The sequence below is a fragment of the Falco naumanni genome, chromosome 6, assembly GCF_017639655.2.
Source record: "Falco naumanni isolate bFalNau1 chromosome 6, bFalNau1.pat, whole genome shotgun sequence".
NCBI lineage: Eukaryota > Metazoa > Chordata > Aves > Falconiformes > Falconidae > Falco > Falco naumanni.
Window position 1 is genome coordinate 4,758,316 of NC_054059.1, and position 21,494 is coordinate 4,779,809.

Consider the following 21,494-nt stretch of genomic DNA (forward strand, 5'->3'; position numbering starts at 1 on the left):
AGCCTTTGCAGTGTGAAGAACAGAACTAGTCACAAAAAGCATTCTGAAAAGAGGAATGTGCTTGTCTCCCCACCCCCCACCCCCCTCCCATCAGTCTCCAAGGTTTCACAAAGAAACCCATCAGGCTAGAAATCAGGAGCTTACGTATCTGTGGGGTATGAGCCTGGCACACCTGCACCATCCCCATAAATGTGGAGAGCTCTTCAGAGGGACTATGTTCCTGGGATGCTCTGCCACAACAAAACCATCAGGGAGGGCACAGCCTGCATCTGACGTCTTTGGTCTGCAGGGAAAAGGGAAGAAGCCTCAGTGTACCTCTGCATCAGGTGTAGCCGGTGGCATGGACTGTCAGGGTTGCTACCCTCACAGGTATGGGGAGAAGCTGCCTGTCCTTTGAATCTTTTTGCACCCACTTCTGGTTTCTCTCCTTTCTTGCTTGGGGAGAGAGGGAAAAGGAGGGAAGGAGGTCCCATCTAGCCACGTATCTTCCTACACTACCCAACAAGCATCCTGCCAGGACCAGTTACCCCATCACTGAAAAGATTTAGATGGTTGCCACTGCGTTACGAGGTCTCCTCCTGAGATCTGAAGGGATGTCAACTGCTGCAGCTGTTCAGAAGGACAACAGCACGGAGAGGGAGCACAGTCTTCCAGCCAGACGCCTCATACATTATAAAGAAGTCAAACACAGAATTTGAATGCAGTGTGGAAAGCAGCAGCTTAATTCGCCAAGTTAAAAATTTTGTCCAGAAGATTTTTTTATGAAATAAGGATTAGTCTTCTAAAAAGCTCTCCCAGATGAGAGCAACTGCCAAGCCAATGCACCAGCAGCCAACACAAAAAGCTGGAAGCAATCTGTGGAGACAGGGCAGCTCCCTTGAAGCTAGAGACTGACGGCTCTGGTCAGTCAGATGCTGCAGTGCTTGCTGCAACAGAGCTGCACACTCCAACCTGGAGAAAGGAAACATCTCAAATGGACACAATAGGAGCTATTGCAATAATTGAAGGGGCAAAAGTACTGAACTATTAAAAGGCACTTCTCTCTCTCTGTCAAGGTGTTCAAGTGAACAAACACCACAGGAGTTTCAAATAATGGATTAATTCCAAAGACCTTTGCATGAATCCCTGTCATAACTAATGACTAAGTAAGGTTTAAAGACAAGTTTATGAGATTCAATTCTGCTAACTGCAATCTTCACAAGCAAGGACTCCTAAACATGCCAAGCTACATGCAGCTCCTTCATACAGTTCCTCCACTGCATCAAGTGCCCCTTCCTGAAGTAACAGCTCACACGTCTATGTTTCTATATTAATTATTACCTATTAGTAATCAGATCTGAGGTGCAATGGATAATTTTACCAAGGTGTACTCCTGGAACACAGCTGCTGCAGCCCTGACCACACACTACATGTCACCTAATTAAGTTAGAAACTGCCACAGTTTTCCTCCAGCTGTTGTTACCAGGGAAACTGTTAAGAAATCTGGTATGTTCAGCAAGGAAAAATTGTATGTTTGGGATTCTGACATAGCCTGGATAAAATATACATGCAATCCAAATTCACCTTGTAGGAAGCTCCAAGCTGATGTTTAACAAAACAAATCTTAAAATTACAACAGACGCAAAATAGTTTAGAACGGAAAAAAACACTCAGCTTCAAGAGATTTATTCCAAGGGACTGACACTCAACAAGACCTGAATGTCTATTTAAAAAAACACTGATTTTAAAACTGAAAGTTTTCACTATACTCTCTGAGCCTAGAACAATATAGTTCAAAAATCAAACTTTCAATGTAAATTTAAATTTTCCTAAACTGGGTAGGTTCTAGAAGTGAAGTAATACCATTGCTGCATCTTCAGATTTAAGAGAGTGAATCAACTTCCTCTGCATTTTCTCCCATTCCCCTCCCCACCCCAAGCAAATTCATCCCTCTGGTAATTCAGGTAGGCTAGAGGGAAGTGTCACAGGACAACACTTAACATCTCCTCCTCTGCCCTACAATTCAAAAGAATGCAACAAAAGACTCAGTAATGGAGAACCATTCTCTGAATGAAAAGGTCCAATTTTACAAGATTCATCACAAAGTCTCTTATTCATCAGCTGCCTTGGCACTCTCACTGTTCTCCCTCACACAGACATTTCTGGAATGTGTTTCAGGCTACAGAAAAAAAACAAAGACAAAAAAAAAAAAAAAAAAAAAAAAGCAGTTCAGCAGGAAGCAGCAAAGGCTAAAGAAATGGAGAATCTGAAATTGATCCTGCTTCTGTCCTAGGGAAGTTTCTGCCAGAACCATCAAGCAGAGCAGGACTGTCCCCCTCGGTGAACACAGGGGTTTTTCTACTTTTTGTACTTTGGTACCTCCAGTAATACTGACAAACTACGGAAGTGAACAATACTTGCAATTTTACATCAACAAACTTGTAGCTGTTCTCTTATAAGGCGTTTGAGAGTCTATATTAACCAGATTTGGACACTGAGACCTAAAGATGTGCATTTTCATCTGCTTTGGAAAAGTTTTACCATCATTATTGTGAGAAGAATATTGCTCTTGCTTGCTCTGACTCAAAGCTTACAAAAACCAATTAAAAGAGGGTGAAACAAAGGGTGCAGAACCAACAGGAGCAAGGAATTTGTTAATCAAGTATTGGACCTGGCATCTGGGCAACCTTTGCAACAGAGCGCCAGTCTTCTCTCAAAGAATCCTTTCTCTGCACTTCTAGAGGCAGTTCTGCTCAGGATCAGACAAGGGACAAAATCCAGTTATTATTCCATTTCCTGGATTTAAACTGATGTAAACTGACCATCATTACTATGGTAAGACATTTCCCCAGAGGTCTAACCCCTTGGTATAGTACTACAGCGACAGGTATTAAAACAAGGAACCAAAAATCCTGGAACACATTTTTTTCCTGGTGTACCTGCAGTGTAAATTCATGCAACAGAATACAGTAAAAGAAATTGATGTACAGAAAATTATCCTGGTTTTGATGAATGTGTCAGCTTGGAAGTGGAACAAGAAACCTAAGGAACATGTTTGCCCCGAAGGAGTTAATGTAATACTAAAGCAAATCATAGAGAGGGCTGAACTGCCAGAATTAGTCAACCGTTGTTCCCCATGGTGCAAGCCTGCTCTTGGGTTCCAGGTCACGGCTTCCACACAAAAGCACACTCTTACCTCTCCTGAGCCCAGCCCAGTCACTGCTTGTCCTGTGCACCACGCAAGGCACGTCTCCCACACAGTAACACACACACGATGACATCTTTAAGATTTACACCGCAGCCTTCTTTTTTCACATTTTTTCATGTTTCATTCCTCTTTTAAGTAAAAGCCATATAAGACCAAATATCCAGCAGCATCCCACGCCTCTACTTTCTCTCATACTACTTGCCCATGCTAATGACCCACAGGACTTGTATACAGGGCGTTTGAAGTCACAGTACACACCTTCTCTGGTACCTAAACCACAGGAATAAGTGCTGGAAGAAATAGGTATACAAGGCAGCAGAAGCAGACTGGCTAGTGCTGAGGAAGACTCAGCTTCTTGCCAAGGACTTACAGAAATATTTGTAAGCCATGAGAGGAATGTTGGGAGTCAAGCTTTTTTTTTCCCCCCCAAGAAAGGGAAGGAGGGGGAGGTATTACTGAACTGTGAGAAATTATGTCTACTGTGTGGGTGCAGCAAAAATGAGAACAGGTTTGGCACTTTCTGAAAGCCAATGTAGATGCAGGTAAGACCAAGGGCACCTGTTCTAACTGGTGCGTACGCTACAGCACAATGGGCTGTAGTGGTTTTCTGTACCCATGAACACGATAAGGAATATGAATTATTATTACACATGTATGAATATAAATAATGCGGAATGATTGTATTTGCCTTATTTCTGTGGCTGCAACGTAAATCCTTGCTCAAAACACAAAGATTTGAAATGCCTACATTAACATAGCTGGGATGATGAATGGGAACTAAAAGCAAAGACCTGTTGTCTTGTTATTCTCACTTTGTCCAAGTTACAAAAATTTCAGAACAGTACAGCAGACTCCTAAAAACAATTCTGAACTTTATTTCTCACAGACAAGTTATGGGAAAATTTTGCAGGAAATATCCAATACTAAAGTCCTGAATGTTTATTTCTTCCATAATTTAGAACAAAGACCTCTAGGCCTTTACCTTTCCACTTCCCTCTCTCTGGAATTGTACTGCATTTTAGCAGAGAAAGAGTCTATCCTTCTAAGTGGAAAACACGTAAGTAAACATTTGGTTATTCAATTTGAACCTGCAAAAGTTAAGCTGATATCACCATTAAGTAGAAGGCAAACCTAAGTAAGAGGATACTGGTTCTGTGATGTTTTTTTTCTTTTCCTTTTCTTCATAAATCAAGCCAGGAATTCTAAAGCTATGCTCATTAAAAACGCCCCTCGGGTTCTCTGAAGACTTGTGCTGACATGCCAGTAGGATCTTTACAATTGCAGATTTTGGGGGAAGAAGGAGGGGTTACACTTCAGAAAAGGCTATGCTGGGACAGACTGCACAACAATGACAGCAGCACGGTTTTGGTACAAAATCTTTGCTTCAAAGTGTGCTGGGCTGACTATATTAGTAGGATACTTTTCCTGACTCAGCTGTTACAACCTGAAAGTCCAGGAATAAGTTTAGTTTGTGCAATACACACTTATTTCTGAAGAGTCCCAGCATCAGGTGAATAACCTTGCTGACAGAGGTTTGAAGAATTATCTGCAAAAGGCCTTCGGCTGCACTGACCCATCTCACACCATTCCTGCTCTTGTTACACCTTCTGCATGGGATCAGCAAAACTGATTTTGTTCACCAAGATCTCAGTCCTTTCCAACTCCTTCACATTCACATACTTCAGATACCAAGTAATAAGTAACATCTTAAACCAAAAAAACATCCATTGCCTGTAGAATTATTTCTTGAGGCAAATCCCTCCCCCACTCCCCTCCAGCTCCATCCTTCTCAGCCATGCTCATGCACCAGTCTGTTAAATCAAGCCATCTGTGCACCTATTATCTGCGGGTTTTATGGACTGTACAGTACCAACATTGACACATGATCTTGCCTAAAGGAACACTGTTTTTTGCAAAACTCACAATGATTTTTCAATCAAAAAGAGGTTAAAATACCCTTAAGATACAGTTGCATGAATTCCTTTTAAGATACAGAACATGCAAACATTTAGGTATCTAACACTGATACAAAACACTGCAAAGAAATTAAGTAACCCTGGCAACCAGTCCAGGGGGTTGGCCCAGATGACTTCCAGAGGTCCCTTCCAACCCCAACCACCCTGTGATTTTGTGATCCATCTAAAATATATATTTTTTATATAAAATATAAACAAAAATATTTAATATATAATATTAAATTATATAAAAATGAAATATATTTTGTGATTCATCTAAAATATATTTATATAAAATAAATCGCAGTACAGATTTATGATTTTTAGTTCAGTATATCAAGATGAATAAAAGATGAAAAATAAATTTTCCTCATCAACGTTCATATCCAAGGATGTAATGCTGTGATGCTCGGATCTGTCTTGCACAATGTTCTCATTGGTACTTTACAAGACGTAAATTAAACACAGGTAGTCAAGAACAGGGGCACTAGTCTAAAACTCCATGATTTTGCTTCTCTTATACATTCATTTTGTCAGTGAGGTTTTTAATGCATCAGCCCTAAAAGTGAGTGCCATGAACATAGTAAGAACAACAGGGTTACATTTGGATTCGTAATTCCTAAAGGTTTTGTTACTGAAACAAAAAGATAATATAGTTAATGCAAAGAAGAAGAAGAATTAAAACTGAAATGGAGTTTATCACTAAACCTGCAGAGACAGAATACCACCATGGGAGTTATCCTGTGTTAATAAACTTAACAATTACTACCTGAAAAAAATCTTTCCCACACCATGCAAGAGTCCAGTGGTGGGAATCTCAGCCAGGTAGCAGAAGTCTGACTTACAGTTCCCTACTCCAGGGCTTTTTTGTTCCAGCCCATCAAACAGCCCAGGTCCCCAAACATTCCTCCTCATTTGTTCTGGCAGGGTAAGGCCACACAGGGCAACAGTCCGCCACCTCCAGCTCACCATCTGACTCATGAGAAATGCCTCCACATCAAACTCAAAATAAACAAAATCCTATCTGCCTGTTGTATTCTACTTATACTGCAAAGTAGGATCTCAATTAATTAATTTTAAAAACCTATCCATTGACACAAAGTACTTTCAGGCCAAGTAACTGAAGTTAAATCTTACGTAACCACTCTCAGTGCAGGCGACAGCTCAATTAACACAGCTCACCTTGAATATAACACTGCTCTTCCATACATCTCCTGAGAATCTTGCCAGCTGTACAAACACAGGAACAACAGAAGAAAGCAGGTATCACAAAACCTTGGATCTTGCATCAGGTGACTGTAATGAGCATGGCACAAGGGTGCTTTGATGTTACAAAAAAACTAAGAAAACACCGACGGCCTGGGGTGTATTCTTGCTACATTTACTCTCTTACCAAATGGCACTTGTCAGACATATGCCATCTGCTGCATCAAAATGCAATACCCAACCAGGTGAAATAAAAATTTCCCATACCAGCAGTCTCTTCGCACAGATAAAAAGGAACACCACTAATGTAATTTTATGTGATTAAAGAGTCTCTATGCCATAGACACTGCATCTCTTGAAAGCTGCTCCTCTCACAGGACAGACTCTGAGCTCCCGATGAAGACTCTGCCCTAATGGCTACACACAAGAAGTCACAGGCTCATGACCCAGAAACATTTCTACTTCTGTCAAGTACAGGGAGCTGAGAGTGCAAAGGGAACACAAATGACCCCAGTCCCCCTTGCTGCTCCCTGTTCCCCCACCTCTTCCCATGTGCTTGAGGACCCTGCAGGAACTCAAAGGAACAACCCTGCACTGGAAGCCATCTCTCTGGGAACTGAAGCTGAGTTTAAAGAGACTCAGCTTCTTAATGCTTGTGGAGAATTCCCACAGCCTGGAAAAGCCTTACTACACCAGGCCAGGCTACTGCACCTTAGCAAAGTCAGGATCCCTTCGTGCAAGCACCTCCTTGGTCAGCCACTGGTAGGAATGACACTCTTTGTCACACTCCTTTCAGTCTCCTTATATTTCCAGTTTGCCTACAGCCAAGAAGAAATGCTTTAGCCTTATGAAAAGGATCATGCAGTTCAGTGTACCTGCTTTATAGTTAAAAAATATTTTTAAATTTCAGCATATCTGAGTCTCCTTCATACTTCACACGAGGCCAGCCTGTCAAGACAGTGTTAACACAGGGAGAATATTGACACTATCTGCCCACATGCCCACAAAGGCTGCCCAGGTCCTGAATGGAAATGCAAAACAAAAAGCTGATGATGGAACAATAGAGAAGGGCAGGATCATGCTACAGGGACATCACATTCCCAGAACCAGGCAGGATCCTCCTCCTGGCCTTCTGCTTCCCTACCTTCATGAAGCTCAGCACCACTGTGCCTCTCATATTCCAGGACACTCTTTCCAGAGAGATCCCATCTTTATTTTACAACATACAGAAAAAAACCTAATAAAAATCTCAAGGAGGTGGAAATTCCTGTCCAATAAGACAGAAATAGATATATTCCTTCACCATCACTCCTACCAAGGAACACAGTAGACCAGTATATCAAAAAACCCATTGCACTGCTAAGGACTGGAAGCCTAACCTAACAAAGCTGGAAAAGCAACCAGAACAGCCCACGAGCTGCTGATGTTGGAGTAGACAGAGTTGAAAGAAGTCAGAGATGGAAAAGTATGCCCCAAGACCCCAGCTTTACTAAAGTGAAAGCATAGAAAAATGAGATTGCAAACTGAGACAGGTAAAGCCTAGAAGGGGGGATGAGGAAGAAAATCCCAAACGTAGAGCTTTTAAAAAGCCTCAGAAGACATGTCACAACCACCAAGCTGGTAAAGAGCACCTGGAAGAGCATGGGAGATGGACAGGGATCCTTTTTCACTTTCTCACAAATTCTTTTTTAAAGGGTTGTTAAACTACCTTTTGCTCTATTCATAGCTTGTCTGGGTTCAAAGTGGTGACTCAGCACTCATCAACCACTGCCAGGAGCACAGTTAGAAAAACAACAGGAGATTTGTAAGGATGAGGAACAGATCAAAGAAAACCAGATGATTCCCAGATCAAGGATGTGAGAGTAATCTAGGACAAAAAAGGGAAGAAGACAAAGGTGAGGAACAATACAGAGAAGCTTTTGGAAGTGGCACAAGATGAAGAGATTTTGCATGGGAAAATTAAATGGAGAAAAGGTTGAGGACATTTTCATTATTCACATACAACCACATGAGTGGCCTAATATGGCTAAAATGCATGCTGGCATTTCAGTGCAGACAAGATCAAACTTCACTCCTGAACCATGCTGATCCATCCTTGGACTTGTGGCTACTGCGATGTGATTAAGGAAGAGTTGCAGCATAGTTTTGATCTGTCGGCACTACAGGAATAAATCATGCCTTATCACAGGAGCCATCAGCTCTCAAGTCTATAAAACAGAGAGAGAAAACTAAGGAAGAGGAGGACTTACTCTAGTGCTGCCTTCTTACGGTTGGTCTTCCCATTTATTTGTGGCTCAATACAGGGAGGCAGAAAGGAGGGGAAGAAAAAGAAGGCAAGCATATTATGTATTTGTATTCTTGTCTTCTAGTCCTTCCAGAAAGGCCAGTTTTGTAAACAGAAAGGAAGGTGAGATAATCTTGTTAACTACTCTCATGATTGTAACATAGCATGCAGAGTTGACAAGTTAACATGTTCTCTACTGAAAACGCTCTACAACTTCTTTTGCAACACGCCTTAGTCAGGCTGTCTGCACCTTAAAACATTCAGCCTGTTGTTTCAACAGCACAGACCTGCATGCTGAATTATAAAAATTGTCCAATATCATGTCATCTTGGCTACAGATTTAATTTCACATAACATGAAACTTCACTAAAAATCATTATACAACGACACAAGGAAACACAAACATTGGTTTCCTTTTTTTGGTTTTTGTTTTTTTTATATTAAGTGTAAGCCTACTACAGCTCCCTCTGGGAGGATGTTTTTCATACAAAGCCACATTCTTTGAGTCTTATTCACATAAACAGTGACTGAATTAAATGAGATCAGGCTTTGATCCGGCATTACTGTTACAAAACACAGCATAAAAATTAATTTTAAAAAAGCCCAGGATAATAGGCATCCATCTTTAACCTATCTAATAATGCAAAGATTAGTTGAAGGTTTTGTTTTTCAAGGCTACCCTTCTGAGATTTAATACAGTAAACAAATTATAATTCTACTACCCACAAGTTGTTGATAATTACCTCTCTATGGGCAATACTGTAATTCAAAAATAAATCAAGATAATTTTGTTAAAAGAAGGGTAATTATTTTAGTATAATTTTATTCTTGATCTTTAATTAAGCAAGGCCTGAAAATCCCATTGAAAGAGCATAAGAGATGTGATTTTTTTTAATGGTACTTGGTAAAATCTGCTAACTTTTACATTACAGACACTTTTGCCCTATCCTGTTTTTCTTGAAGGACCATGTATATTTGGACAACTTGTAAGTGTAAGATATTCAAACCATGAGAAACTTCTGTTAGCAGAAGAGCGAATACTCCAAATCTGAGGCATGAGAACCAATCAAGTAAAAAGTACAGACAAGCAACAGATGTTTGCCTGCTATATTAAAATTTAAAATGTGAATTTATTAACAACAATCAGGCTGAGACACTGCCTGTATGGTTAACGCATTTCAAAATCTTAGTATTTTGGGGGAAGATGATGGTATACAGCTCTCTAATATGATAGGAAAATCCATCATCTTAATGTGATGCACTGTAGAACACATTTAATACTGTGCTGACACACTCCACCACAGTATCACTCTACTCTGCTAACCCTCCCTGGCTAAGCTCACTTGACAAGTGCACTTCGTGTGTCTTCTACCAAGGCAGAGTAACTGTGTGTCACGAGAGCTACAGAGGACGGAAAGACCAAGTAAGATCTCCATGTCGCTGATACTCTTTGTTCCATCTCTGGAAACACTAAGACCAGATTCCAAGTAGAACTGGCTTTACACCACAGCCTAATGAGTCACTCAGCACTTGCTCCAGCTTAGTCATGGAGAGATTCTTAATTTCAAATATGAGATGGAGAATAAATAAAAACCCATAAATTAAAAAATTAAAGGTTTAAGTGCTGTGCTTAGTTCTACTGAATGTACCACTACCTGTTTTCTTGGTTTGCCTGTGTGTTGGCAAAACCAGCTCATCCCACATAATTATATTCAGACACTTTCTGGATGTACAAAACCACATACAATACATAAGCAAATTCATATTAATATAATATTTCAAAAATAATTATTCTTAAAAGCTGGAAATATGTGCATCCAAATTCTGCATGCTAGATTTTTAATAAAATATGCTTCTAGCTTCCATGCCAAGTATTCCACTTTGAGGATTAAAAACAAAAAGAAGAAAACCCCGCCATGATTCTAGTAACTGAACCAGTAACATCCTCATTTGTATGTCTGCACAGCTATAGGCATGAAAGTCTAGATTCTCTGAAAGCATAATGGAGTGTGGAAGCCAAAAGTTTGATTTTAAATTCATGAAGCAAACATGCTGGTGGGCAGGGGTAAGAGGGAACTGAGAGAAGGCAGAAAAAAAATGGGGTTTGTTTGTTTCTTTGTTTACTTAAGTTATTCCTGTAGGCACAGAATGAATCTGGGAATAATTTTTTAATTTTTTTTTTTTTTTCAGTTAAGAAACTCTGCTAAGGACTATAGCTTATACCTACAAATTCTGCTTCAACTTGTTGGTGTGGCATGCTACTTGGTGCAAGTATTCGTACCACTTAATTCTGCAGTTCACTTTTCACGTTGGGTCCCATCTTGCTGACATATAAATTCTCATTGAGAAGTGTAAAATTCTCATTGAGAAAGGACTGAATACTTTCTGAAAAAGCAAGGGAGGCTTACATGCAGAAATAGTAAACCTGGTCTGACAAGTAGGGAGAATAAGAAGCAGAAGTGAGTTATTCTAAACAGTTTTTATTTGAGACCTACCTAACAAAATCACTCGGGGCACTCCTCAACCAAAACTAAATCCCCAAAAGAATACTGAAACTTAACACTTTATGAAGCAATCTGGGAGGTGATTGTAATGTGGACTAATTACAGCTGAATGCTGATTGTTTGGACCCAAGAAAGATGTTTAAATTAAATTACTTCACATTTGTGTTTACACATAGCCTGTTATCACAGCTTCGCTGATGTAAAGTTATTCCTCAAGCCATGGTAACTTAGTCAAAAGGGTCCAGTTCCCAAAGATTCCCCTCAAAGGAAGAAAGGCTGCTTAATTAAAAAAAAAAATAATATCAGTATTATAATAACTAGGACGCTATGGGATAACAGGAAAACTCCTCATCTGTATAGTGAACCAGCTAGACAGGAGATAAATGGTACAAGGAAAAAAGCCATCAGTCTTCACAGTGGAGGGAGACCCACCGTGCAGCCCCATGGCCATCTGCGTTATACTGTGTCCAGTATACCACTAATGAACCACAGCGGGACGGGGAAAGATGACAACAGTTAAATAACAGACCTCACGGATAACATTATTCAGGATAAAGGCAAGTGCTGACTGCAAAGAGATACAGAAGGACTTAATGACACCAAATAACTAACCAGTAAAATGGCTGGCAGAATTCAATACCATTTGAAAAGAAGATGGGTATCCATGGCAGGAAGAAAAACCTCAACTTCACATGCATAAAGATGGGCTCTGGATTATTCAGGAATGAGATCTTGGATTTGTAGTGGATTGTTCTTATGAAAGTATCAGCACAGTTAGAAAGCAGGGAAAGTGCTAAAAATTATTACTGCAGAGAATACAAGCAAAACCACCCTTACTCAACTGTCTAAAAAGTTCAACTGCATCCCAAAAGTTGTAACTCTGGCATCTCTTCTCAGAAAAGGTTTAGCAAAACTAGAAAAGTTTCAAGGAAGAACATAAGACAACCAAAGGCAGGACATGATTAAGCAGAGGAAAATCAGGTTGGAGAAATACTAGAGGGCATCAGATTAAATCAGCAGATCTCAGGCTCAAAACAAGTGAGAAGAAATGGCTCTTCTTATTATAAAGCAATTTTCAAGCTGTGTTTTCCTAGCCTTTCTCCTTGGTTTTCTCAGCCTATTTCCCACTCACTCACGTTTCCCCCTCAGCTTCAGAGGGTCATTGACATGGATGCCCTAAAAGAGTAAAAGGCGTTAAGGAGAATATATGTTTCCTTTCCCTGCAAATGAAATGCAGCCAACATAACAGAGGTGAGAATTAGCCACACTGACCATGAAAGCATTCACCTATACCTCTAAATCAGGTTCATTTTACCTGTAGGCAGGCAACTTGCTCAGCCACTGGCCACCATGCAGGAAGAACTGAAAGAAATCTTCCCAGACAGACAGTCCTGTCCAAGCCAGCAAGAGATGTGCCGCGCTCCGTGCCTTCAAGGTGACTGAAATAATGTGATTCATGAAGACAGTCACACAGAGAAGCAGCTGACATTAGGCACACTGTTTTTGCAAGGTACATCAGAAGCATCTATATCACTTGCTAAGTTTTTGAAAACTCTTTATGTTATTAAACTTCAAATAAATTACATTTGCTTTTGCTTATTTTGAAGCTAGTAGCAACTCAGACAGCTAACATCAACCTCTCTCTTGACTGAGCTGTTGTCATTCACCCCAAATCCAGTCCTGCTTTATCAAGCATACTGGTAACTACGCTATCCATCTGCAGAGGCATCTCCACTTGCCCATCAAGACACCAGAGAAAGTGAAGTGGATGATGGCCTCACCCAGTGCATGCCAAGTCACAATTTCTTAAACCCAGGCTTCTCCAAACTGATTAAGTGTAACCTTACAGTGAAACAAAAGAATCCAACTACTTGGTAACTGACTGACCATTAATAAAATCCTGTAAATTCACACTTCAGCTTACTCCACACTAGAGTCTCCCATTCATATTGACAGACTTCAACCATAGCTTCACTAATACAGGGCATTCAACCATATTGAACAGCTGTTCCTGGAGGAAACTAGCACACCTCTGGAAGAAATCATCACACATTAGAATCAGAGTACAATCTCCCACGCTGAAGCAAATTTATATCCGTTCAAGGAGGGGAATGTGATCCTCCACAATCTCTTTTTTCTTTTTTTTTTTGGGGGGGTGGAGGGTGGGGGCAGCATCTGACATAACCCTACAAATCCAGGGCCTGCATTTCACCACATCTAAGAGAACCTAAACCCACGAAAGAAATGGTTATTGCAGGCAACATGACACAGGGGCAGGAAGAAAAACAACTTCCAATTACATCTAGCCTCTGAGCTTTTCCCATGCTACCAAGAATTTTGGGCAAAGACTCATTTACCTGTAGGGCACCATATGACAGCACACAAAAATGGTAACATGATACATGTTAAAACATAACATTTATTCTTATTCTAAATACCTTCAGACTCTGAAATGAAAAAAATAAGCTGGTCAGCATCTGCTGTGACATCTGCCTGCAACTCCATCATCTGTCACTCTTCAATGAAAAAAACACACCATTGAAGACAGATACTTCTGCAGTTCTGTTGCCAACAGAAATCTATCTGTACTTCTTGTGCTTCCATACACGGAAATTTTAGATCTTGGGGGCTAGTCAAAAGCTGAAGTTACATCACAGTGTAACAGAAGAGGAAGAATGTAAAGATTTAAGACCAGTACCACTTCTTAGAGAAAAAAAAAAGAGCACATGGACAGAGCATGGCCTGATTTTAAACAGAAGCTGTGAAAAGCTATCAAAAAACCCCATACTTGCAACAATTCAGAAACTGCTGTAAAGTCTAGAAAAGACAAAATGATAAGAAAGTGCTATACTTTCAAAATCTAGATCTGAACAACATTATCAATGAAAGACTGCAGATGGCAGGCAGACAGTTCTACAGCCAGAAAAATAAAGACAACCCCTGTCCCCCCATCCCTAAATCTTCTCAAAAGACTTCAGCCAGACACAGACTAATCACAAATGTGGTCAAAAAGAAAATGAAGGAAAATTACTCATATGTGAGCTTTACAATATACTAATGAACTGGCTTAAGTAATGGGTATGCCTTGCAGGTATTCCTGCAATTATCTGAGACAGTAGTGATAAAGTGAAAAGATCACATCCTGCCCAAGACTCCAAATCAACTGCAGTTTCTGCAACTGTACTGCATGCATAGACATCAAATTTTTAATAGAAGTAAAACATTCATAAAATGATTCACTGTGATCACTATTTTAAAAATACCGAGCTGATACATGACTACCATGCATTCGTGGTGCTTTTTTATTTTTTAAAGCTGGCACTTTCCTCAGTGACTGACCCATCTAAGACAATTTAGAGAATTTTGACTCTGAAGTGTATCAGCACAATATAAATAGACTAGCACCAGGTCTTGCTAAGATGTCACATTGCAGATGCTGTTAAAACCAACAGAAAATATTCCTGACTGGAATCGGCAATCGGCATCTCAAACTGGAAAAGAAACTGATCCCACTGTAATGTGGACACAATGAAGATACACACCCTTATGGAATTAATTTCCATCAAACCCAAATGCATTTTGCATAATGCAAATGCAAATGCTTTCATCCAACACCGTGCCAAGTCATGCACCCAAAAACTATCTTCAGTGGATCGCTTCACAAAAGCGGATGGTGTTCAGGTGGGAAGGAAGGCAAGTTGTGTGAAAGAAAGGAAAAGTAAGGGATAGAAGCAGCTTGTTTTAAAGCAGGATTCGAAGGAGGTGAGATTTCATGATTTGAAGAGCACTCTACATACGCTTTTGATCACAGCATAAGATAAAAAAGCTTAGGCTTTTTTGACATAGGGCGAAATAAATTTTTCTTCAAGATTAGGGCAAACTCACTAGGGTGCCCACACTCAGCACATCGCACCCCAGCTACCCCATAGCCCCAGTACCCTCTGCCTAGCATCCATACCAGATACTTCCATCCACCGCTTCCCACAGATGTGCCCAAATCCCATCCCCAACTGCAGCCAGCTTCCACCACAGCCATGGCTTGGCTGAGATGCACCTAGGATCTGGAGGACCAGTACAGGGTCTGGGGAATGGGAAGGAGGGAGCACAGAGAAGCAGGCAGGAAGACATGAGTGCTGGCAGTAAGATATAAGACAGAGTCTTCCTGTTGATTGCAAGAACCTTGAATTTCATGCCACACATGTCAGGACCACTGACAAAGGATCAAAAGTTAAATGCTGCAAGAACAATCCAGCAATCTACAGTCCTGTACCATATCCTGAGCTAGCTATGTACTTAGTATTGCATCAGAAGTACAGCCCTGATGCTACCAAGACCCATCCACAACCAGATAATGCAGGAATTCAAGCTGTACTGTGTTGGTTAAGCCACCCAACATGGATTCATTTATCACAACAGGACTGTTTTCACAGGACATCTTACTCCTTCAATAAATCAGATTACTACTAATAGTTAATGTGCTGGGTTTCTTTTAACCTCAAAGTCCTGTGCAGCCTTAATACTTTATTTATCACACACTTCTCAAAAACGTGTTCTAAATTGACACTTACTCATGTCGTTACTGTTTTTTGACAGCATCCTTCACCCTGGTATTGAACTACCACACACTGACAGTATCTTTCCCTGCTTCACTATCAAGACCTGCACATCTGCAATTGGACCTCAAGGGTTTTCCAGAAACCAAGAAAAATACTTCTATGGCCAAACTAGCACCACCTCGGACACAGAGCATCACTCTGTCTGTCGTGTACAACCACATCCTCCAGGGAGGCGATACACAGAGAACATCCTGGCATGCATGCATTTGAAAGCCATGCAACAAATAAGCCAGGAATTCACACATTTATTCTGGCTTTTTCTAACTTTTGGACATCTGCCTTCAAAAGCCCAACAGCCCTTTGAATGGCAGCATGAGATAAACCAAATACAGAAAGAGGAGAAGAGAAAGTTTAGAAAGAAGCCTTTACACATAATTTAGTGAAAGATCACAGGGGGATTTTTGGATTTCACTTTTCTCTCTCACAACTGCTATCAATATACTGTAACTATTCTTCAGCAGCATCTGCTAACAAGGAGTGGGAGTAGTGAAGAGAGAAGTAACTAAGCTCTTCCTAAAGGGTCCACAAGCTAGTGATGGTATGCAAGAATATTTGCTGTTACTGTATTCAGAAATTATTCTGAAGATTTTTGAGGCCAAAGTAACTGTCCAGGAGGCAGGGAAGAAAATTAGGCCCTTGCTATACTGTTACAGACTGAGGTCTTTCCAAAGTGCAGCTTTACACCTTCTATTTTTGGCTGGATCATTTTTTAAGAAGTCACAGATTTAATTTCTTAGTAAAAAAAAGGAGCTAAAATGACTTGTTTCAATTTTTTATTTGCCCAAAGCAGTTACAATTCATTTACGTCTTTGACAAATACCACTCTAGGCCAATCTTGCCAGTGAAACATGGTACCACATTTGTGATTTCAAATGAAATACTTCCACAGATGACATGTCGCACTGATGTAACTCTAAGAAAAGATACAACTATGAGTTCTCTGGAAGTTCACCCCAAGTCCTAACCGTTGAGGGAAAAATCTGAATCTGAAACTAATGAGAATAAATAAAATAAAGCTGTCAGATGGTATAATTAATTTAAGAACCTAAAAGTGCTTTACAAACATTTGTCATGCCACCCAACCAAACAGATAAACATTGTTAGTCCTATTATAGAGATTTAGAGAGTAAGGGGCAGCAAGTTTTTTTCTTACATCACAAAATGACTCATTGGCAAAGTCAAGCAGAGGTGAAGCTGAAAACAGATGGAGAAATGCAGCTCAATTGCTCATTACCATACCCTACAAGCACCTGATTTATTAAGATATCATTCATCTCATCAAGTCTAAGAACATAGTAAGTTTGACAAGCCAAACTCCACAACATGCCACCTTTGACAAGGCAGGATGCTCAGCCTAGTGCTGCAACTAGATTATGTCAGCAAACATCGGAGCACCATTTCTGAAGCCAGCTTCCCACAGTTTCTCTTCCCCCCAAAAGAAAAGAACTCTGCAAAAAGCTTGAAGAAAAGCACCTGAATGATCAGGAGCTTGATCACTTTATTTTTACCAATCATTTACTCATCATTTCATTTCTAGTGTTCAAACACAGTCTCCTACATGAGGTTGATAGCAATGTCAGGGTAAATATCAAGAAGTAGGGAAAAACGAACACTTTCCCAACTGAGTACTATCACGAAGCCACTTCTTAATTTTATTACAGTTTCTTTTCAAACAAGAAGAAGCAATGAGATTACTACTGTTACAGAATTCCCATCCACTCTCACAGACTATTAGCTCCTCACTAATAACAGGCATACATCCTGTACATACAGGCATCTAAATAAAGATTTGCATACACCTTAACCTCTCACTGAAATCTGGAGGCAGGTGCCTAATACTTTATGTTGCCAGCCAACAGTAGCTTTGGTACACGCAGCAGCTCTAACTGGTATTTTCTGCTCAGAAATCATTATGAAGTTCTCAATTAGTGTCATTACTCCATGTCCTGAGGTTTGCAAGGCAACTGCAGATCTTGCACGTAATCATACATCTCCAGAAACACTTTGTTTTCCAAGTATCTGGAGAATGAAGATTACACAATACTTGGAACTTCAGCCTGCCAGAATAAGTTGTTATAAAACTAGCTACACACTCAGACATACCACGTTGAAAGCAAGCAAGCAAATAACATTCTCCTCAGAAGAAGCCATACGCTCAAACAGGCCTACTAGATCTGGACCATACCTAACTAGTGCTGCCTAAGAATTTAGCTTTTGTTACATTTTTTCGTCATTGAACAGAGACAGATTAACTGACCTTCCCGACAGATTGCTCCTTCAACATTGGTAGGACACTGAAAATTAATTTAAACAACTCATGGGGGGAAGATTCAGTGACCCACCTGCCAGTAAGCCACTTTCTACCCCTCAGTGTTTTCCCTGTGAATTAAAGGTATTCAGTAGCAGACATGTATTGCAGAAATACCAGATACCCAAATAATCACACGTAATTATAAAAATACGAAGATATTGGTTATGCCTTTTAAAAAAACAGAGCACTATCAACAGCCTATACCGTAATGCACACAACACCCCAGGGCATGATAAGCCCTTTATTAATGCTTGCAATGAAATGAACACTGCAGAATAATTACACGCTGTAGCCGTGGATTTCTAAAATCAGAGAGCTCTACCAGCAGCCCGCGTATACTCACAAGGTGTTGAGACCTCAGGGGAAGCCGACGCTTGCAGTAAACTAGTGGAAATATTTTCAGTGGAGCGTTCAGGTGATGTCAACAACAGCAACTGCGGACGACTTTGAGCCAGATTCCCATTTCTCATCAGACACGGCCTTAAAAGTTGGAACAAGAGCGTTAAGGCTCCTCATTTGTACCCCTGAACCTGCACTTCAGCCCCTGCGCAGACACGGGCTCCTGTCTCTGTGCGGCTGCCCGGAGTTCGCGTGTGGGCGGAAGGGGGGGCTCCCCCCCGGACCCCACTCCTGGGCCGTAACAAGAGCACACCTGAGTCGCCCGGGCACCGAGCGCGGGTTCTGCAGGGCCGGGACCCCGCCGCAGCCCCGCCGCAGCGCGGCCAGCCCCGCGCCCACCCGCCCGGCCCCGGCCCCGGCCCCGGCGCGCCCCTCAGCCTCACCACAGCCGCACGCAGCCCCGGCGGGCGGGCGCGGCTCCGCGCCCCGGGCCCCACGCCTGCCCCACGGCGGCGCCCCGCTTACCTGCGCTCCCCCCCGCGGCACACGCTCTCCGGCGGGCGCGGGGCCGGGCACAGCCCTACCGCCTCCAGCGGCGCCTCCGCCGCCGGGCCGGGCTGCCCCGCAGGTGGCGCCGCCACCGCCGCCACCGTCCCCGCTGCGAGGGCGACACCCAGCGGCCGCGGCGGGCGGGCGGGCAGCGCCCCTCCAACCCGCCCCGCCGGCTCGGGCCGCCTCCCCCGCGGCGAGGGGCCGTGACAGGACGGGCCGCCCCGGCCGCGCCCCGGCCCCCTCACAGCCGCTCCCTACCGAGGACACGGGGCAGATCGGGCGTGGAGGTGCGGGGCCGGGCCCCCCTATCTGGCACCGGCGCGGGCAGCGGGACCAGCGGCGGGCTGGGCGGGCTAACGCGGGCGTGGGGCCACCGGCCCGGCCTCCAGCGGGGCGAGGTACCCGCTGCCGGCCAGGAAGGCGGGGAGCCGGCCGGAGCGAGGCTCCGGGAGCGCCGGGTGCGCTCGCGGGCGGCGGCTCCTTCGCAGCTCGACCATGGAAGCCCGTAACAATTTGCGTCGGAGCAGAGCTGGGACAAGCCCAACGCCGTAGCAGGCAGCGGCCCTTCCCGCCGGCGGGAGCCGGCCAGCGGGCTTTGAACTCCGGGCTGCCGGTGGGGAGCGGGCTGAGCCGAGCGCTGGCTGTGCCCGGAGCGGGCTGTGCCCGGAGCGGGCTGAGCCGAGCGCTGGCTGTGCCCGGAGCGGGCTGAGCCGAGCAATGGCTGTGCCCGGAGCGGGCTGAGCCCGCCCGCCGCCTCGCCCAGCCCGGCTGCCGTAGCGCCCCGGGCCCCTCAGCCCCGGCAGCTGGGAGCGCAGGCTGCCCCGCGTGTGCGTCGGGAACTCACAGGCCGGTGGGGCGACGAGTCAGCCAGGAGCGTCTGTAGGCACCGGTACAGGAGGAAGGAGTTGGTGTGAGTAAGCTGAGTAAAAGGAGAAAAGCGGGATCTGAAGGAGGAAACTGAAAGCAAGCAGCTGTTCCCTGTACTGTGCCCGCTCCCACCGGCACATCATCGCTTTCAAAGGCCGCCCCGCCGGCTCGAAGGCATTCTTAGGACTATGCCCTAAGCAAACTAAACCTTGAAGTATCACAACCACTACCCGGCTGTGTGATGGATGTATTCTTCTGGATGCTTTTGCAGATGTGTCTACTTACGCATGTTTCACTAAACAATTACTACGGTATTCATTGTTCTGTGGCAAGTCACACCACAGGTATGCACCAAACCCCTCGGTGCTCCTCAGGAAAGATTTACTGACCAAAATTTGTGTTCTGATGCCTCTGTGATCTCAGCAAAGCTTTGTAGCTTTGTCAAAACTCCAGTACTAGACTGAAGTCTGGTGTCATCACTGAAATTAGGATGTTACTCTAAAATACAAAAACATATGTTGTGATTCCGTTCCTGTATTCAGGATAGGCCTGCCTCATGGGAATTTTATTTTCCTTGACATTGTATATAATTCTGATGTAGGAATGGAAGTATTAATGCGAGTAAAAATTAAGTTATGTAACTTCTATATATATATAAATGTTTGCAGGACTACTTTGGCTATGTTTGATCATTATGATTGAGAAACAAGATGTTAGCACATTGCAGAAAAAGGCTTTCTTGGCACTGATCTGATCTGTCACCAATCCATTTAATGAGAGTTCTCCCCCTTTAACAGAATTAGGATGAGATGCTGTCACAATCCTGCAAACCCCGATGCAGGTGGGCTTCCTTGACTGTGTGGATGTGAGTGGGACCGTTCCCTGTGCTTAATTATCGTTAACCTTTTTTAATCCAGACATCCAATTTTGTCTGCTTCTGGAATTCTTTTTTTCTGTCGGGAAAGGAAATTCATAAGGGATTCCCTCAGTTGCCTGAAACAGAAAGTGTGTCATGCCTATGAACTGCAGCTCCCCGCAGACAAAGCCCAGTCACATCTGATATTGTACACATCGTATATTCAAAGACTCAACGCCTTGTCTACCTGCCCTTACTACAAGTCCTGTGACTGAAGGCTGGGCGTTGTTTCATTATGTGCAAAAGGCTTCAAAGTTACATGACCTGACAAAAGAAAAAGAAGGAAAGAAAAAAAGCCAGGTGCAGAGGGGACAGAAAACAACTTGGTGGCAAAGGGACAGAGGAGGAGCAGATCTTGAAGCTCATGCAGAGGCTGTGACAGATTATATTGCCAAGGGGCTGGCAGAAGTGCTTCAGCCCTACTCTAAAAACCCGTCCAGCGATGGGCCTGGAGTCTATGTGGCTTTGACCCCAAAGCTGTGGTCAAACAGGAGGTCACTGACATCAGTGTTGTGGGAAGAGCTGCATCATAACCAGTCCTTTCATTCCTGAGCTTCTACACCTTGATTTAGTATTTTAATATTTCCAGATTATTCTCTTTCAGTGGTGATGTTTCATAGCTCTTTGTGTAAATATAAAAGAAACCTAAGAGACAGTCAGATTTGTGGGCAAGACCCACTTCCCAAAACCACCCCTGAAACCTCATAGTCCTTTCTGTGCAGATGTGGTCAGCTGGTGAATGAGACAGACTCATTCA

At 42.9% G+C, this 21,494-nt stretch overlaps 1 protein-coding gene across 3 annotated transcripts in view; it reads right to left on the minus strand.

The window, feature by feature from the left end:
- Nucleotides 1-19,030, minus strand: part of ANKRD6 (ankyrin repeat domain 6) — a 100,749-nt gene extending 81,719 nt beyond the window's left edge. For all 3 annotated transcript variants that reach the window (XM_040599308.1, XM_040599310.1, XM_040599307.1), the window contains exons 1-2: nt 18,928-19,030; nt 18,407-18,543 (exon numbers count right to left, since the gene is read on the minus strand). The gene's annotated coding sequence lies outside the window, so the exon portion shown is untranslated. The remainder of the gene's footprint in view (nt 1-18,406; nt 18,544-18,927) is intronic.
- Nucleotides 19,031-21,494: the final 2,464 nt, after the last annotated feature.